This window comes from Dreissena polymorpha, chromosome 14, assembly GCF_020536995.1.
Source record: "Dreissena polymorpha isolate Duluth1 chromosome 14, UMN_Dpol_1.0, whole genome shotgun sequence".
NCBI lineage: Eukaryota > Metazoa > Mollusca > Bivalvia > Myida > Dreissenidae > Dreissena > Dreissena polymorpha.
Genome location: NC_068368.1, coordinates 41,443,062 through 41,461,987, shown reverse-complemented (window position 1 = coordinate 41,461,987; position 18,926 = coordinate 41,443,062). Strand labels below are relative to the sequence as shown.

Sequence of the window (18,926 nt, the reverse complement as noted above, 5' to 3'; positions counted from 1 at the left end):
CTCACACTGGCCTTCAGAAAATAATAGCCCTCATTTTTTCCTTAAAAAAACATAATAGCCAAAACAGACGCGGACTTTTCCGCAAAATGGTACTGAAGGCAAAAAGAAAAAGCAATGAATCTCATTTTATCTATGTTTTATCAAATGTATATCTCTTGGATTCGATTTATAATATATACTTAAAAACAAGCATAATATCAGTGGCATTTTCTTATAAAATATTATCATGGCTTTACAACAAAGAATACAATCAAGGTTGTGGGTGTGACTTAACAAACCAGACATAAGCTACAGTAACATACATATATACTTTAAAACAAAAAGATAAATACTTTTATTTAAGTACTATTCATAAAATAAAAACTGCCTTTTCAAATTGTTCAATTTTTAAAGTCCGTCTAGGAGCAAGTTCTGGTTAGTACCATACAAAAAAATTGTCAACCAGACCATCCGTAACACCGCATATGTATTCGTCATTCTATAAAAAAATGTTATAAGAACGCCGAAAGTAAATTAAAATCGACAAACTGTACCGTATCCGAAAACGCCTGTCCGAAAACATATTGAGATACCTCTTTTGCACATGAAATAAAATATGCATAATAATAGATACATAATTTAAAATTGCGAGATGGCAGACTTTTAATTTGCAACATGCGTAGAATGGTACGGTTTTCAGAACGTAGCAAAAACGTGTATAATTGCAACATTGCAAAACTCAAGTTTTTTTACTACTTACCTTTGAGAAGTGTCGAATGTTTTTAACTTTAAATAGTCTTTTGAGCAACAAAAACACAATAAATATAGACAAATAAAAAAATCGGCTTCTTTATAATAATTAAAGCAGACGACAATTAGCGCCCGCTGACTTGAAAGCAATTACCGTATCATTTGAGCAACGTAAACAAAATAATTACAAACAAGAAATATCTTTAAAAAAAGATATACGGAGTTGATTGTGGTTGGATTTTGTGAAAGGTAAAGAGTTCAATGAATGAGATCAAAGATAGCGAATGTCTTTTTCTGCGCAGTTCTTAGCTGCTTCACACGTAGAACGGGATGTTACGCGGAGTTTTCGCGGCTTATTTTACATTATTACATATTGCTTGTCATAAACCTATAGATACAAAACAGAAAACCAAAAGAAGAATGGAAGTAAAATTAAAACATTAAGTCAACCGGCCACACACGAAGAATCCGTACATATTTTAAATATTCATACGCGCGTTCTTCGAACAAACCTGTTTTAGTGGTTTGTTGATTATTAACAGTATTGAGAATCATTGCGCTCATGCTTAATACATTAGTCAATATGGTGGAATAATTCTTGTTAAATAAATCAAAAATATTATATATCATGATATTGCTGAAAACACATTAAGAATCTAGTATTGACATACCATAATTATATCGCTGAATATTTTCATTTAACATATTTCTGGTCTAAAGAAAATTCCACAGTCCAGGGTATATGCCAGATTCTTGAGTCAGATAGACTTCAGCTCTTATCAGCAATACAATAATGGTCTGCAGCTGTTAATGAGATAACATGCTGAGATTGACCCTTTGAGAAGGTTAACCCGATAAAGTGATTTATTGCTGCTGACCACAAGTCTTCCAGATAACCCAAACACTTCACCTAGTTCACGCGATAGCGTCTATATACAACGATTATTTCACTGGCCGCGATTTGACCCTGATACTGGCGCTAGCAATATTCTGAAAAAAAAAGGTGCACGTGCAAACTGCGTTGATGTCGAGAGTTGAGTGTAATCTATCTATCATGCCTTTTCATTAGAGATACAATTGTTTCATGCAGTAAAACAGTGTTACAAACACGGATCCATGTTTCCAATGTTCTGGTGGTATGTTCAAATCAGCCAATTGAATAAATGAAGTGTATTCATTCGTATCTAGCCGCGGGAAATTTTATTTGAATTTGATTGGACACTTACAAAGGTCAGGTAAGGTGAAAAGCTGGCTTATTCAGCTACGAAAAAAAAAATGAAATCATTATCACACATCAAGAAATGTTGAAGCGGACAACAGATAGAGGTAATGACGGGGATAATAAGTTGATGGAGATTAAATAATTATTTAATCAAGAAATGTTCAACGTAATCTAATAGCAGAAAAAAAACGGCTTGAAAAACTTAACCAGTCGACAATATTTGCGGCGATTTTCAATAATGACGCTTAAATAATAATTGGCGAAAAAATAACGAAAATCTAACAGTTACCGATAATTGGTAAAGCACTGGGAGATTAAAGACGTTTTTTCCGAAATATATCACTTCTGTCGGACACTGATTGAGAAAAACGCTCTAGGCCACGATGTCACAGAAGTTATTGTCGCGTGTATGAAAATACACAGGGTCAAGTGTGTACACAGGTAATCTCATTATCGATTTTTCCTGCTTGATGGCCCGATTTACAGGCTATCTATCTATCTATCTATCTATCTATCTATCTATCTATCTATCTATCTATCTATCTATCTATCTATCTATCTATCTATCTATCTATCTATATATATATACTGCCAAGCGCCCTTTAGAGCATTATAGGTTGAGGGACATTATCGAGTCCGTTTCCTGGGAAGAACCAGTACTAGGTGTCTATGGAGGAGATAATGAGAATGCTCCCCGAGTGGGAGCGAACCCACGAACTCCCGATCGCTAGGCGGACACCTCATCCACTACACCACACGCCGGAAAACTTGTAGAGGCACATTTATTTTTGATCTAGGCGGATAAAATAATCGCCATTTTTTCTGGACAATTTAAGAAATAATAGCCAGTTGGATTAAATAATCGCCATTGGCGATAATGTCTGGCAGCAGCGTGAGCACTGCCATATCTGGAGCTCTGTTGAATGTTTGTTGGACATTTTATTCCGTGGTTGAACTTGATAGGGTGAAAGAAAATTCACTAACATTAGTTGTTGACGAATAAAATTGGTTGCAAATTAATACTACATGTGTGATTTTGATTACAAAATGTTCGTTAAACATACGAGACTCTTCATATTACGGGCAAAAGCCCGCGAAGCGGGCGTTGACCGTTCATACATATGGAAATTTAGACATAAAATTACATAAGAATACCACATATGGATGCGTCTCAAAAAAAATTGCCACGCGACATATATTTTCGCGATGCTATTTATGACCTTGAACAAATAAAAATTCCTTTGACATATGCTAAATCACATGTAAATACATAACTCAGGAAAAAATATATCAATGACATCATAATTGTGTAGCGAATCGCACTAAATATTCTCGCATTATTTGTTTTTCTTCGCAACCGTTCCAGAATTAAGACATTACTCAATTATCTCCCCTGAATACTCTTCTTCAGTGGGTATAAGCCGAAGACTGGTTCACTTCATATAGTGACAGTCTTTACCAAACACAATTTACGTGAACATAACCCGTCTTAAATATATTGCCGAATATCAGATTTCTGTCGAATTTATTTGCTTTGATCTTTTCGATATCTTATTGTTATTATTATCCTGACAAATCACATACGCTTGTTAAAAAAATATTTGTTTTAAACATTATAGTTGGCATCTCTATTCTTCCAGTATTATCGCGTTATTTCAATAACGACACCCTACTGTTTATTTGTCAGAATTCGAGACGCGTTTTCCATTCGCTCTCAGAAAGTGTGATCATGAGCAATATTCTGGTAAGTTGTCGTTGTTATCCATTAGAAACACATTTATTCACAAAATTTAAATTATTCCGATCTAACTTTTTAGTCTTTTAGCTTTAATTTTTAACGTATTTACACCTCGTCTGCTCGCACTTTACCGATTTCCCGAAAGGTTACATTTCACTATAATAAGATAGGCCTAAAACCACAAAATCCGATACCTTTGGATTTTCTTATCACAATTTTACGTAAAAAAAATCTTCCAGATTCGAAGTCAACAAAAAACGACATTTATAACTTGTCTGCATTATTGATCAGATTTTAAGATATTTGTTGGTTTTCCGTCTTTAGAAGCTGTTCTGCCAAGGCAAGAGCTGGGCATCACACAAGCCATTCTATCCAGCAAAACTGACAGTGTTGGTTTACATAAATCAACAAAGGAGAGATTCCTGAACTATCAAAGTTTCCAAGCTATACACACAGTTATTATCTGTGGTGATTTTTATTGGTTCTGTTGGTTTATTTGGATGGAACATGTTTGAACTTTTATAGAACTTTGAAAAGTTTATATTTGTCTATCTATAAACAAAAATAATCTATGGTATAATAAGATCAGATGTGCAAACAATGTCAAAGGGTTGTTAAATTAACAATTTGAAGACAATTATGCTGCAAAAATATGAAAGTTCCCTTGCAAATTTAGTCTGTATATCGACAAGTGTCTGCCAATAAATGTCAAACTAGTAATACAAAACTTACCACAAGTATGTAAAAGCACTAAGTACCTGTTGTGATCATTTTTAGTAAGATAGTGTAATTCTAAACAGTAACAAATAGCTTGTTTAGTAAATGCATAATGCAATTAATATGATTTCCTTTATATTGTGTAATTAATAAATTTGTTGTTACTTGTTAATCCATGATAAATGTTTTATGGCTAGTACAAAACCAGCATTGTTAATTTTGTAAAAGGTAATAAAATAACACCACTTTGTAATTTCATATACATCAATATTCGTGTACTGTAGGTTGATGACAGTGTTTTAGTATTACTTATTTTGTAACTATTATTTTATGTGCAAATAAATGATGTGAAGTGTTTTGTATCTCCACACAATACCACATACCTTTTTATAGATGTACTGTGTTATGTGTTATTTGAATGTTTAAATAAAAAAACATGGATGATATAACATGCATTCTCATATTTGCATTCAAATTGTAACAATAGAGCTAAGTGTATGCTGTTCAGACTGTGATTTAAGAATTGCTACAAATTGGCTAGTTTTTTAGTGGCGACAAAATTTAAACTATTCAACAATAGTTTGCGAAAGAAAATTAGAATCCTGCCTGATACCTGTATTTATTAAATATTTTAATTGCGAAACAAGTATGTTGTTATGCTGTTACACATAATTATACATTGATAATAAAAAAGAAGACAAATAGCGGTGTTAACGTTTCCCAACAGTAGAAATCATTCTTCTGATGAAGTCAGTGGTATACAGACGAAAGCTCCAGGTATGGCTCTCAATAGGTATTGTGTGTTATTTGACAGTCTAAAACTTATTGGATTGAAAAAAATCCTGTCAAATTTGTCACTCAAAATTGATTTGACACATCACATGATTTTGATTATGTTAAATCAGTGTACTGTATGCTAAATGCAACTGCTTTAGCAAGCTGTCAAGTTGATTGACACATTTGATGAAACAAACTGTTTCCGGGGTAGGACCAGTACTTAGTGTCTATACATGTATGAAGTATCATGACGTCGAAAGTCTACAAGACCTACTAAGTAGAAAGAGAAATGTACTTTGACGTACAATTTTCACCGACCCTTGAGTGTTAGCCAATCAGAAGATACCTTACATCTGTTGCTTTTAGAGATATTTGACATTGAACATTATTATTATTTATAACAAATTATGCGACTATCGACCGCTTACTCATAGATATTGTGCGTATTTATTGACCTGGCGTGGTGGAAGTAACCTCTGACTTATGCAAGTTATGGTTATTACAAAATACGACCAACGGGGAGGTTAGTATACATTATTTATCCCGTTAATGTTTGGTAACTGTTTGGTTACCGTTGGGAATTTCCTACACAGCAATGCGCTGGACGGTCGTGATACTCCGCCCCGCATGAATAAATACTCACAATATGCTGAATAATTTAAATTTTAAAAAGGTAACAATTTAATCTTCTTCAAATTTGTATATAATCTTTTTCAATGGCTTAAATACTTGAAACTTCTATGTGTTTTGTTTCTCATTCTGATATTTTTATTCATTTTGTCCTTAATTAAAAAAATATTTTAAACATTTATTATGAATAAATCAGAAGGAAAAGTGGCTCAATAGACAAGTGTTTAGATTGGCTGTTCAGAAAATGTGTAGGTCGAAGTACAAACATGAATGTCGAAGTACAAATTGTACTTTGATGTTCAAACATATACTTTGAAGTGTATTTTATATTTGTATGTCGACGTACAATTGTTGTACTTCGACGTACATTTCTCTTTTTACCTGGTAGGTCTTCTTGACTTTCAACCCAAATGGTACGCCATAGTATGTCTTTAGGGTTATCTAAAGAATGCTCCCACTTAAGGGATCAATACAGAGACCTCCCAGTGACTAAGCCAGTTAGCAGACACCCCATCCATTATACCACAGCCACCGAACCAGCTTTAAATTCCTGTTGCTTGAAAACAAAATAAAAATTAGATGCTAGATCTTTAAGCTAGGAACATGTAACTCGTTTTAAGATTGATTTTTTAAGATGCATTACTTAATTATTGCAACAAAATACATGGTTATCAAAAAAACTTAAAAAGCTTTTGCCCGTAAATTAGGTAGCACCTGTAATCCTACGATTAAACATACGAGACTCTTCATATTAATTTGATAGCATACACAGGGTTCACATCTTTATCGAATTATGTCCGAATTAAAGCTTATCCGAAATTTTGTTCTCGTAAGGTAATACGTAATGTGTCGTTAAAACAAAGGCGTGTGCATATATTTTAAATATTATAAATTTTATATATATATATAATACTTTTTATGTCAAAGTTATTGTCACAATAATATTTTCTTTAATTAATAGATTTATGATTAATCAAACGAACATACTTCATACCAGGAAATCAGTAGCAATCTCTTACACAGTGGTCTCCCTTATTCTATTTATTTAATGACGGCGCATGCCCAAGGGAAGTAACTGCTGTGTGAAGTTTGCTTCAGTAGTCGTAGGCTGGTTTACTTCCTCTATCATAACTTCGGATTGTAAGAGAAGTTCGATAACAGTATCAATCTCCATGCAGAGTTGTCGTTCTATTCTCTCACATACAATCGGTGCCATCGCAAGAAACTCCTGCCAGATCTGGAAGGATTGTATTTTTTTACGTATTTTATTATGAAAATTAGTATTATTTACTTGAATATTTTAAAGTATTCTAACATGATTATAGGTGCTACCTAATTTACGGGCAAAAGCTTTTTTGATAACGATGTATTTTTTTTTATAAATATATGGACATTTTTGTGTTCAAAATATTATAGTTGTTCCAAACGAGTAACATGTTCCTAGCTTTAAGATCTAGCATCTTATAATTGTGTGTGTTTTCTTGCCGCAGGAATTTAAAGCTGGTTCGATGGCTGCGGTATAGTGGATATGGTGTCTGCTAAGTCACTGGGAGGCCTCTGTATTGATCCCTTATGTGGGAGCGTTCTTTAGATCACCCTAAAGACACTAAGTACTGGTCTTACCAAGGAAACAGTTTGTTTCAGCAAATGTGTCAATTCAACTTAAGCTTGCTAAAGCAGTTGATTTTAATTTAGCATACACTGATTTAACATAATCAAAATAATGTGATGTGTCAAATCAAGTTTGATTGGCAGCATTTTGTGTATTATCATTATGTGGAACAGAAAGACAGCATACTTGTTTTGAAAATTAAAATTGTTCATAAATACAGGTATCTTGCAAGGTTCTAATTTTCTTTTGCAAACTTTTGGCGAATAGTTTAAATTTTGTCAACACTAAAAAACTAGCCATTTTGTAGCAATTCATAAATCACATTCTAAACTGCATACACTTAGTTTGTAGCTGTAAAGTTACAATTTGAATGCAAATTAACATAATGTAAAATCATCCATATTTTTTTATAAAAACATTCAAATAACACATACAATAAAACATAGATTATCAGTAATCATATGAGCTTATTTATGTCAGTCATTGTTCTTGGCTGAGCCGCTAGCAGAAGCATGTAAATGATGTTAGTATATATATTCAGTATATATATAAAAAGGTTTGTGGTATTGTGTGGAGATACAAAACACTTCACATCATTTATTTGCACATAAAATAATAGTTACACAATAAGTGATACTAAAACACGATCATCAACTTACAAGAATATTTACGTATATGAAATTACAAAGTGATGTTATCTTTTGAAAAACTGTGAAATTTATGAAGTAACATTTTATTACCTTTTACAAAATTAACAATGCTGATTTTTTACAAGCGCATAAAACATTTACCATGGAACAACAAGTAACAACAAATTTATTAATTACACAATAGAAAGGAAATGCATATTAATGACATTATGAATTAACTAAACAAGCTTTTTGCTAATGTTTAGAATTACATCTTACTAAAAATGATCACAACACAGTTTTTTACATACTTAGTTTTTTTTATTACTACATGTAGTTAAACATTGATTTACATACTTAGTGCTTTCACATACTTGTGGTAAGTTTTGTATTACCAGTTTGATATTTTATGGCAGACACTTGTCTATTTACAGACTAAATTTGCATGGGAACCTTAATATTTCTTCAGCATAATTGCCTTCAAATTGTTAATTTAATAACCCTTTGACAATGTTTGCACATCTGATCGTAGAATGCAATAGCTGATTTTTGTTTATAGATAGACAGATATAGACTTTTCAAAGTTCTATAAAAGTTCACACATGTTCCATCCAAGTAAACCAACAGAACCAATAAATAAGATCACCACAGCTAACAACTGTGTGTATAGCTTGGAAACGTTGATAGTTCAGGAATCCCTCCTTTTTTGATTTCTGGAAACCAAAACTGTCAGTGTTGATCGACGTGTGTGATGCCCAGCTCTTGCCTTGGCAGAACAGCTTCTAAAAACGGAAAACCAACAAATATCTTAAAGTTTGATAATTGATGCAGACACTATATAAATGTCATGTTTTTGTTGTTGATTTCGAATCTGGGATATGTGTTTCGAAAGATTTTGGTACGAAAATCCAACGGTATTAGATTTTGTGGTTTTATGCCTAAACTTTATATAGTGATGTGTAACCATTCGGGATGCGAGCAGACGCGGGGTAAATACGTTTAAAATACGCTAAAAGACTAAAAATTTAATCGGAATAGCGTTAAATTTTGTGAATAAATGTGTTGCTGATGGATAACAATCAAAACTCACCAGAATATTGCTCATGATCACACGTAAAACAACTGTCTGAGAGCGAATGGAAAATGCGTCACGAATTCTGACAAGTAATCACCGGACGCTGTAGATGCGCAGTGGTTAGCTCACCTTAAAATTTTAAGAGCTCGAAATCAACGCCGATGTACATGACAGTTTTACTTATTGTTTATTGAGGATAATAATAACATTAAGATGTTGAATTTATAGAATGAAATAAATCCGCAACTAAACAAACGGAGGCAGAACATGGACAAGATAAGTATACAAGGGAGGTAATTGCATCGCGAAAATATATGTCACGTGTCGAAAATTTATCAGATGCATCCCTTGTCCATTTTTTGGTCTAAATGTCCATATGCTTGAACGGTCAACGCCCGCTAAGCGGGCTTTTGCCCGTATAAGTTAAATTTTAATAATGAACAAGAAATATATGTTATAAAGATATTCGACGTACTGTATACTAGTATTCTGAATTGTAAATACAGGTAGAAATTTACGTGTTTTTAAGTTAGTAAAATAAAAAAAGGTGAAATTATTGTTGTTTTCTTTTTTCACCCAAAAGTCGCATTTTAACCGCACGAACTGTTTGTTATGAAGCGCACGTATTTTCAACTACATAATAGTGTTCGTAGATACAAAGTTTACTACGTGAGATTATCACATGGCTTACTATGAATTTATCTCTTCGTCATCGAAACATATGGTATGTTGATATTTGATAAAGACGCAGTTTTCTTAAAGAGGCCTTTTCACGTTTGGGTAAATTGAAAAAAATTGAAATAAAAGTTGTTTCAGATTCGAAAATTTTCGTTTTAGTTATGATATTTGTGAGGAAATAGTAACACTAAACATTTATCATGCTCTAAAATAGACATTATATGCATCTTTTGACGATTTAAAAACCTGAAAATTATAAAGCGTTGCAACGCGAAACGAATTAATAATTTGCAGAGTTCTGTTGTTGTCGTTATATTTTGTGAAACTACGAGGGTTGCTTATATAAAGTATAAAATTCGTGTATTATTGTATCAGAAAGAATGGCCGAGTGGTCTAAGTCGTTTTTACTCCAGGACTCCGGCGGTCAGTGGTTCGAGCCCTGCTGAGGGTTACCTTTTTTTCTTTTTTAAATTTTATTCTTGAATTTTTACTGGAGATTTTTAGATCCAATTTCAAAACATGCCAAAATCTGTGAAAAGGCCCCTTTAACACACACTCAAATAACACTGTTACATCCGCGTCGTGCGAAAATTGGTCTTATTGTATATGCGAACAGCGAAGCTCAAGCCCAGCCTGCACACTTTCGCAGTCTGGTCATGGGCTACGCTTTCCTCTATAAAAAGCACGCAGATTTCGAGGTATTTCATGCGTATCCTCTTCAGTATGCACATCCCTACAAAACTGCGTGGCTGCGCAAGCTGGGCTGAAGCTATGCTGGCAGCATATTGCATCATCCCCATTTGCGCAAAACGCGGGTCTTTAAAAATCTCATTGCATCTTGTAAATGGAAAATCAAACCACGATACTTTCCGATTGAAATTGAAGTCACACTGTGTTATGCATAGACAAGTGATACTTGTCGGTAGCCTTTTCTAGCCTACAATACAGATTTTTGGACAGACTGGCCGCGTACGTCAAACATGAGTGTCTAGATAATTAAACGATTTCCCTTATATCATGGACACTATACATTTCGGTGGTTTTGTCTCACAAAACAAGACACAAAAAAGACATTTACCGATAGGTTTTCATTCATTTCTTCCCCTAAAATTCGTTTAAGCTGATATATTGAAATCAATACTATGTTATCTACATACGGCATTTATTGATAGTCCATTCCGTCTTCCCCTGACGATATACTGACCCAGCACTGATATTGAAGTTCTTAAGGAATATGAGATGGAACTTACCGGTAATGCGAAATTGTAACTGGGCCAAAATCCGTTACCATGTATATATATGAACATGCAAAGAGTGTTCCGCATTTCCCTAGACCGAGAAGTGTTACATCCTATACTACAAAGACGCGGTGATTATGCTCAAATCAGCCAATGGAATGAATGAAGTGTATTTATTCGAGTCTCCTGGCGTTATATTAAGTCAATCTAAGGTGAAAAGCTTGGTTAAACAGCTACACCGAAAAAAAAAAATTAAAAAAAAAAAGTTATGGGTTTACAGGCGCAAGGCAGTCCATGATGTATGGAACTCAGATTAGGATGATGGAGAGTGTCATAGGTTGCGGCGCAAAACTCTCGATGATGTATGGAACTCAGTTCAGGATGTTAGAGAGTATTCTGAGTGCACATGCGTAAGACACTCGATGATGTATGGAATTCAGTTGAGGATTCTGAAAATTGTTGTGGGTTTACAGGCGCAAGATGCTTGATGGTGTATGGAACTCAGATGAGAATGCTGGACAGTGTTCTTGGTTTACATGCGCAAGGCACTCGATGATGTATGGAACTCAATTGGGGATGCTTGAAAGTGTTATGGGGTTACAGGCGCAATACACTCGATGATGTATGGAATTCAGATGAGCGTGCCGGAGAGTGTTCCTGGTTTACAGGCGCAAAACACTCGACGTTGTATGGAACTTAGTTGAGGATGATGAGGAGCAAAACACTCGATGATGTATGGAGCTCCGATGAGGATGCTGGATAGTTTTCTGGGTTTACATGCGCAAAACAGTCGATGATGTATGGAACTCAGTTGAGGATGCTTGAACTTGTTCTGGGATTACAGGCGCAAAACACTCGATGATGTATGGAACTCAAATGAGGATGTTTGAGAGTGTTCTGGGTTTACAGGAGCAAAACACTCGATGATATATGGAACTCAGTTGATGATGCTTAAAAGTGTTCTGGGTTTACAGGCGCAAAACACTCGATGATGTATGGAACTCAGATGAGGATGCTGGAGCGTGTTAAGGGTTTACAGGCGCAAAACACTCGATGATGTATGGAACTCAGATGAGGATGCTGAAAAGTGTTTAGGGTTTACAGGCGCAAGACACTTGATGGTGTATGGAACTCAGATGAGAATGATGGAGAGTGTTCTGGGTTTACAGGCGCAAGACACTCGTAGATGTATGGAACTCAGTTGAGAATGCTGGAGAGCGTTCTTGGTTTACAGGCGCACGACACTATTAGATGAATGGAACTCAGTTAAGGATGTAGAGAGTGTTCTTAGTTTACAGGCGCAAGACACTCGTAGATGTATTGAAGTCAGATGAGGATGCTGGAGAGTGTTCTGAGTGTACAGGCGTAATACACTTGATGATGTATGGAACTCAGTTAAGGATGCTGCCCAGCAAACAAAAGACGTCTTTTTATGGTTGTTGAGGCGTTGTTCTGGGCAGAACAACGTCTTTACAACCATAAAAAGACGTAAAAAGACGTCTTTTGTTTGCAGGGTGGAGAGTGTTCTTGGTTTACAGGCACAAAACACTCGATGAGGTATGGAACTCAGTTGACAATTCCTTAAAGTATTCTTGGTTTACTGGTGTAGCGAAAACGCTGCCAGTCACTTAACTGTTTTCTTGGTGGCTTGTAACCCCAAATCCGGAAATTGATTGTCGTAAACCATTGTCGTAAATCCATTATATAAGTTATAACTGACATAGAATTCGGACGAAATAGAGATTTTTCTTGCAAATAAAACATACTTTAGATGGACCTAGGGGCAAAGAATCTAGTCGTAAATGTTAATTATTCATATTTTATTATCATCATACCATTCGTTACAGTTGTTATTCTGTTTTAGGTGATAAATCATGCGAAGTAGTAACTGACTGCTCGTTTGTTTATAAATAGATCTAGGACAAATAAAATACTAGAAATGCTATTTAATTATATAAAATTCTTTTCAAAATATGTCTAGATTGATTGTAACAGTAATTCACATGCCAATCGACGTTTATACATAGGGAATGTTGATTAAATTACACAATTAGCAACCAGAAAGTTGATCTCCCTGTCCAGTATAAATAGACTTGACCCGCATAATGGAATCGCCCAGTAATTCTCGGGGTATATAAGCGCGGGTCGACAGTTATTTCTCTCTCTCTGAACGTAGCTGACGCTTGGTTAACATCGTGAAGACTACATATACACTAAAACACACATTACGGAAAGAAGGGGAATTATTTTAACATTATTGGCTGATACAAAGGGAATCCTGGTTATAGTGTCTGTACGGATCATTGCGATACGTGCAGCATTTAGGAGAGCCTGGGCTTCAAACCCGTGGTTCGGTAGTAGGACTTGGGTCATTGAGACACCGTCTTAACAAGAACTACATTATTAGAAGTCTTTTCAGTCAGTATGTGAAATTAAGGAACCTGTCTTTTGCCCTCGTTTCATGCATAGAGTTTCATGCATAGGGTTTCATGCATGGCGTTTCGTGCATAGGGTTTGATACCTATGGTTTCATGCATGGTGTTTCATGCATAGGGTTTCATGCATAGGGTTTCATGCATGGTGTTTCGTGCATAGGGTTTGATACCTATGGTTTCATGCATGGTGTTTCATGCATAGGGTTTCATGCATAGGGTTTCATGCATGGCGTTTCGTGCATAGGGTTTGATACCTATGGTTTCATGCATGGTGTTTCGTGCATAGGGTTTCATGCATAAGGTTTAGTGCATAGGGTTTGATGCCTATGGTTTCATGCATGGTGTTTCATGCATAGGGTTTCATGCATGGCGTTTAGTACATAAGGTTTAGTGTGTGTGGTTTTGTGTATGATGTTTGAGATAAAGGTTTAAATGCCCATCATTTTTGTGTATAATGTGAGTTCATACTAACAGTTTCATGGTAAAAGATTCGAACTTGAGGGTTCCTGGTCGAAATTTATCAGAGAGAAGTCAGGGTAGTAGTTTGGGGAGATAGGTTTTGATTATATTTGTTCTGTTTATAGTAGTGTAGTATCGTGTAATTATCGTTGTTATTTGTGTTTGTCTCCAATCAACTTGGCAAGGTAGCCACGAGGAAAATTCATTATAACCATTCTGTACGATTCGTCCGGTGAGCTAGCCGTTGTTGTATATATATAAGGGACGGATCGTTACAAAATTTTGCGCCCAACGTGGGGCCCAAGACGTGTTTTAATAGAAACGCTCTTACCCACAACAGACAATGGCACAAGGCCAAGAAAAACAGGAGTTGATGCGGGAATCGGTTGCGGAACGATTGGGTAAATCGGTTGCGATCAAGGAAGAAAGTACGCAGTTGGAATTGGAAAAGAAGCTTGCGGTACTAAAGGAAGAAATAAATCGTACCAGGGCGCAGTATAATAACTTGTTTACATAAATCCTGTTCGTAACACAGGCATTCCACATGGACGGCCAGATGTTTCAAGGATCATAGAAACCGGCAACCATAACGAGACACCAGTAGGGGCGGCTATGGGGCAGGACAAATTTGTCACACACCGACGGCATAAAAACAAACCGATAGATATGCCCGAAAAAGACTTCCTAAATGGCTAGGAAAGTCAAAACCAGTGTGTTTAAATACATGCGGGACGCATGTTCCCGGAGGCGTGGGTAATGTAGCGAAAACGCTGCCAGTCACTTAACTGTTTTCTTGGTGGCTTGTAACCCCAAATCCGGAAATTGATTGTCGTAAACCATTGTCGTAAATCCATTATATAAGTTATAACTGACATAGAATTCGGACGAAATAGAGATTTTTCTTGCAAATAAAACATATGCATCAAGCCTGTTTTCCCAGTACGAGACTCATATCAAGACTAAAGAACAGAAGGCATCTCCAGAGCATCTATAGTTCGTCATGCAAATCCATCTCATCAGAGTCCCCTGCAGCCCCATGATCGGGGTCAATGTCAGGGTCAATGTCAATGTTTCTGGCCTCAAAGTCTTCCTCCATGTCCTCCATCAGCAGTTGCAGCAGCTCTCCAACAGTTCTCCAGGCCTCATTATCCAAGGTCTTTAAATCCGTAAAACTTAGCAGCCCGTCTTTGTCTGCATCAAGCATCTCAAACATCTCTGTGAAGTCCCTCACATATGTTGTGTCATTTACAATCTTGTCATAATCATCCCCAAATAAAATCTGTTTGAACCCTTCAAAGTTTGTATCATTAGAGATATATGTCATAAAATCATCCCTGACTTCGATTGGGTCCTGTTGGATCGTTTTTAGTCCCATAAACTTTGCCTGGGCCATGGTGTACTCTGTGTTACACTGGCGGTTGCACGCGCTGTAATCGAGATCATCCTTTGCATGTCGTTGCCACCAGACGTTTACAGCAAGGTTGCTGCCATATGAGCGTACCTGATGGACCCAAAGATAAGGTATATAAATGCAGTCCCCTGCACTGACGTTCACATGGTAGAATTCCACCTTGACCATGCCCGGGTATTTGGTGTAATCCACTGCATCAACGTCCATTCCTGAGTAGGTACCATCAGGATGGTCAATGTGCACATCATGTTGATGTACAGATGGGTCTACAAAGTAGAGTGTTTTTTCTCCTCGGTACAGACAGTTGATGTTGTCCACAGAGTCAGTGTGCACCACAGACTTGGTCCCACCACTGCTGAACCACATTATATTGTCCACGAAGTTGTGTTCTGTCAAATGTTTGCACTGCAGCGGACATGGTATAGTGATGTCACCTCTTAGCGCTGGAGGTACAGAATCCACCATATAGTGTTCAGTCTGGTTATAGATCCTCACAAAGTTCTTAAACGTCATCATGTCGACCGCCTGGAGCCGGTTTTCCTTCTTTTTCGTCTCCAACTTCACCTCTGAGTCAAGGTCATCGTCCAGACTCAGAACAGTGACACATCTTTGCAGCTTTGTATTTGTCTGCACTATTAAACTTAGCAGTCCTAAGGCAAGGCGAATCGACCCGTGGCTTGAGTAATGAACCATAAACAAAATTCTCAACTGTTGAGGTGTCTGTATGCAGTCATCTACAAATAATATATAACACACAGATGTATATGGTGATGCGATGTTTAGCAACAATAAATAAACTTTTCTGGTTAAATCATGCTTGTTACGTATGAAATCACGACAATGAAGTTACCATGTATTAACATCCATTTAAACAAGATCGAAACTTTAAAACCACAACTTAAATCAATCAACATAAAACCTATAAGTTTATAATAATTTTAAATTGTTTAATTTCAATGGTTATCTCATTGTGTGCAACCTTTTTATTGATAAATGTAAAAGCTCCAGTAAAAAATCAAGAATAAAATTTAAAAAAGAAAAATAGTAACCCTCAACAAAGCTCGAACCACTGACCCCTGGAATCCTGGAGTAAAAGTCTTCCACTAAGACCAATCGGCCATCAGTGCTCATACAATGTTGTATGTATTTTATACTTTATAGAAGCAATCATCGTAGTTTCACAAAATAAAACTACAACAGAACTATCCAAATTATTCAATCGTTTCGCGTTGCAAAGCTTTATAATTTTCAGGTTTTAAAATTGTCAAAAGATGCATGTAATGGCTATTTTAGAGCATGGTAAATGTTCAGTATTACTGTTTCCCATTCTATACATATATGGTGACGTCACTACGTTATTCTCACTAAGACCGGTGTGTACACAATGACTGTTTCCTCACAAATATCATGACTATAACAAAAATATGCGAATCTGAACTAGCTTTTTTTATTTTGTCAATTTACCAAATTGTGAAAAGGCCCCTTCAAGATTATGTGTAATGGAAGACAATAAACGCGTGTAAATTTCTCGGTAAATGTGGTGGATCAGCTCTATGTGTTACCTGTTTTACGAAAAAAAAATTCGACATTGCTGTTATCTACCTCCATTCTTTTCAGATCGTTACCTCAGAGCTGAATCCAATCTCCATGCAGAGTTGTCGTTCCTTGCACTCACATACAAATTTGAATCAGCTATGCTGGTTCCCGTCAAATCTCTGTGCGGAGGTTGAGCTAAATCATCTCTCGATGATTCAGGTCGGTGATTCTGGGCATTCGAATATCGTTATGCTGCATGTTAATGTTATGATTTTTTGCAATTGTCAAAACGTAAACAATTAAGATTTAGTTTTCTGTTCTTGTGGTTTTCTGCTGGAAGCTTATTACAAGATTTTGTGTTAGATACTTAGTTCAAATGTGGATGAAATAATGTTAGCATTCTATAACTCATTTTATGCACTGTATATATGTCGTTATATCATTATTTAATAATAACGTTACTCTCGTATTAACCTTTACCATAAAACGCAGGCCCGTAACCAGGGTTTTGAAAAAGGGGGTGCGAATTTGTGCCATCGACGATTGTTATTGAGCAACGAAGTGGCGAAGGGGGTATGTGCGGGAGGGGATGTACCCCTCCTGCAATCGAGGGCTTTGGAGGTCCTCCACCTAGAAAATTTTGAAAATGAAACGTAAACTACTGCATTGGTCACTTTTTAACTGTATTTAGAGACTGAAGTTATAGAGCATTTGTATATGAATTTTCACTTTCATTGACCATACTCAGTGACTGATCGACATGAATATGATACAACATACATGTATTCCCCACCACGTTTTTCAATAACCAGCTTTTTTGATCAGTCACGGATATACATCATTTTATACGGTGTTTATCGCGACACTAGTATGCGCGCACACACTTTGTTTACATATGCAACAACAAATTTATAGAATGTTAAATCAAATAAGAACGGTATAAAATAGCATTATTTATTGGAATCTTTGAATCTTGATAAAATTGGTGTGTTTCACCATTCCAACATTCTACCATTCATAAACCGAGCAAATTAAATACAAATATTTGACTTGTTTTTCAAAGCAATGGTTTGTCTGCTACTATGGATAGTACCAGAGGGTTAGCATTGCTCTAAGCGTGCTTATAGTGTATTTTACAACAAACACTGATTAGCAAAACTTGGTCTTCTCTAATCTGCATCAATCCTAAAAAGAAATCAAAATGGTATGACTGGTTACTTTAAAAAAAAATTAAACTATTTATCTTTTTCTTAACGAATTTCAGAAAAATATACCACTTAAGGCTTCATTAAGACCCTATAACCACAAACTACTTGCCCTATGGTCTCAAAGTCCTTAACAATGTATACCAGGACTTCGAAGAAAAGAGATGTACTTATTTGCCAATTATATGCTCAATATCCGTCACAGTTGATGAACATTACACGTTAACGTCCACCTGATCATATGTTATAACGTTTTAAATTCATTATAACAACTGTTTGAGAGTAGCACATTCCTAGTGTCAAGTTTGACATAATTTAAACATTGTGGAAAGTTATGTTTGTGGAGCAGAACAGATGCCATTAAGTGTTGGTAAACTACAAAAAAGCTACATTGCTTTGTATAAATGATGTGTTTTCTTGTCATTCAACAACAAAATTAGCCTGTCTTGATCATAGCTGATATTTTTGTTGCTGGAAAACCATTTAGGGGATCCGAAAATGGTTGTACGGGGATATAACAAAAAGACAACGCAGTCTGTCGAAAATGCTGTGCACAATGTGTAATTGTTATAAGTCGTGGCTTCATCATTTTGTTATGATATCTATTAAAGTTATGGCTTTAACAGACATTAATAACGATGACAAAAGTTACAAAACAATCATTTAGTTTCAAATATCTATAAATAAGTATCGATTTTTTACGGATTAGAGTGCCAGGTTAATAATTATGCATTATACAGAAAACAAATATCCATTTATAACAAAGATTCCAATTCCATTTTGCGGGGACCGGCTTCCAAGATCTTCTCAAATTTTGCTGTCAATACTTCTGTTG

The 18,926-nt window shown here is 35.7% G+C and overlaps 2 protein-coding genes across 7 annotated transcripts in view; one reads left to right on the top strand and one right to left on the bottom strand.

Annotated features, from left to right (window-relative positions):
• The window catches only part of LOC127858496 (KICSTOR subunit 2-like), a 217,081-nt gene extending 210,245 nt beyond the window's left edge, over positions 1 to 6,836 (bottom strand). For 3 of the 5 annotated variants that reach the window (XM_052395688.1, XM_052395689.1, XM_052395690.1), the window contains exon 1: positions 6,808 to 6,826. The gene's annotated coding sequence lies outside the window, so the exon portion shown is untranslated. Of the gene's footprint in view, positions 1 to 6,800 lie in introns of all 5 variants that reach the window. The other 2 variants (XM_052395685.1, XM_052395691.1) reach the window with 2 other exon arrangements.
• LOC127858494 (dolichyl-diphosphooligosaccharide--protein glycosyltransferase subunit 2-like) overlaps positions 1 to 18,926 on the top strand; it is a 227,138-nt gene that overhangs the window by 154,839 nt on the left and 53,373 nt on the right. The gene's annotated exons all lie outside the window — the stretch shown is intronic.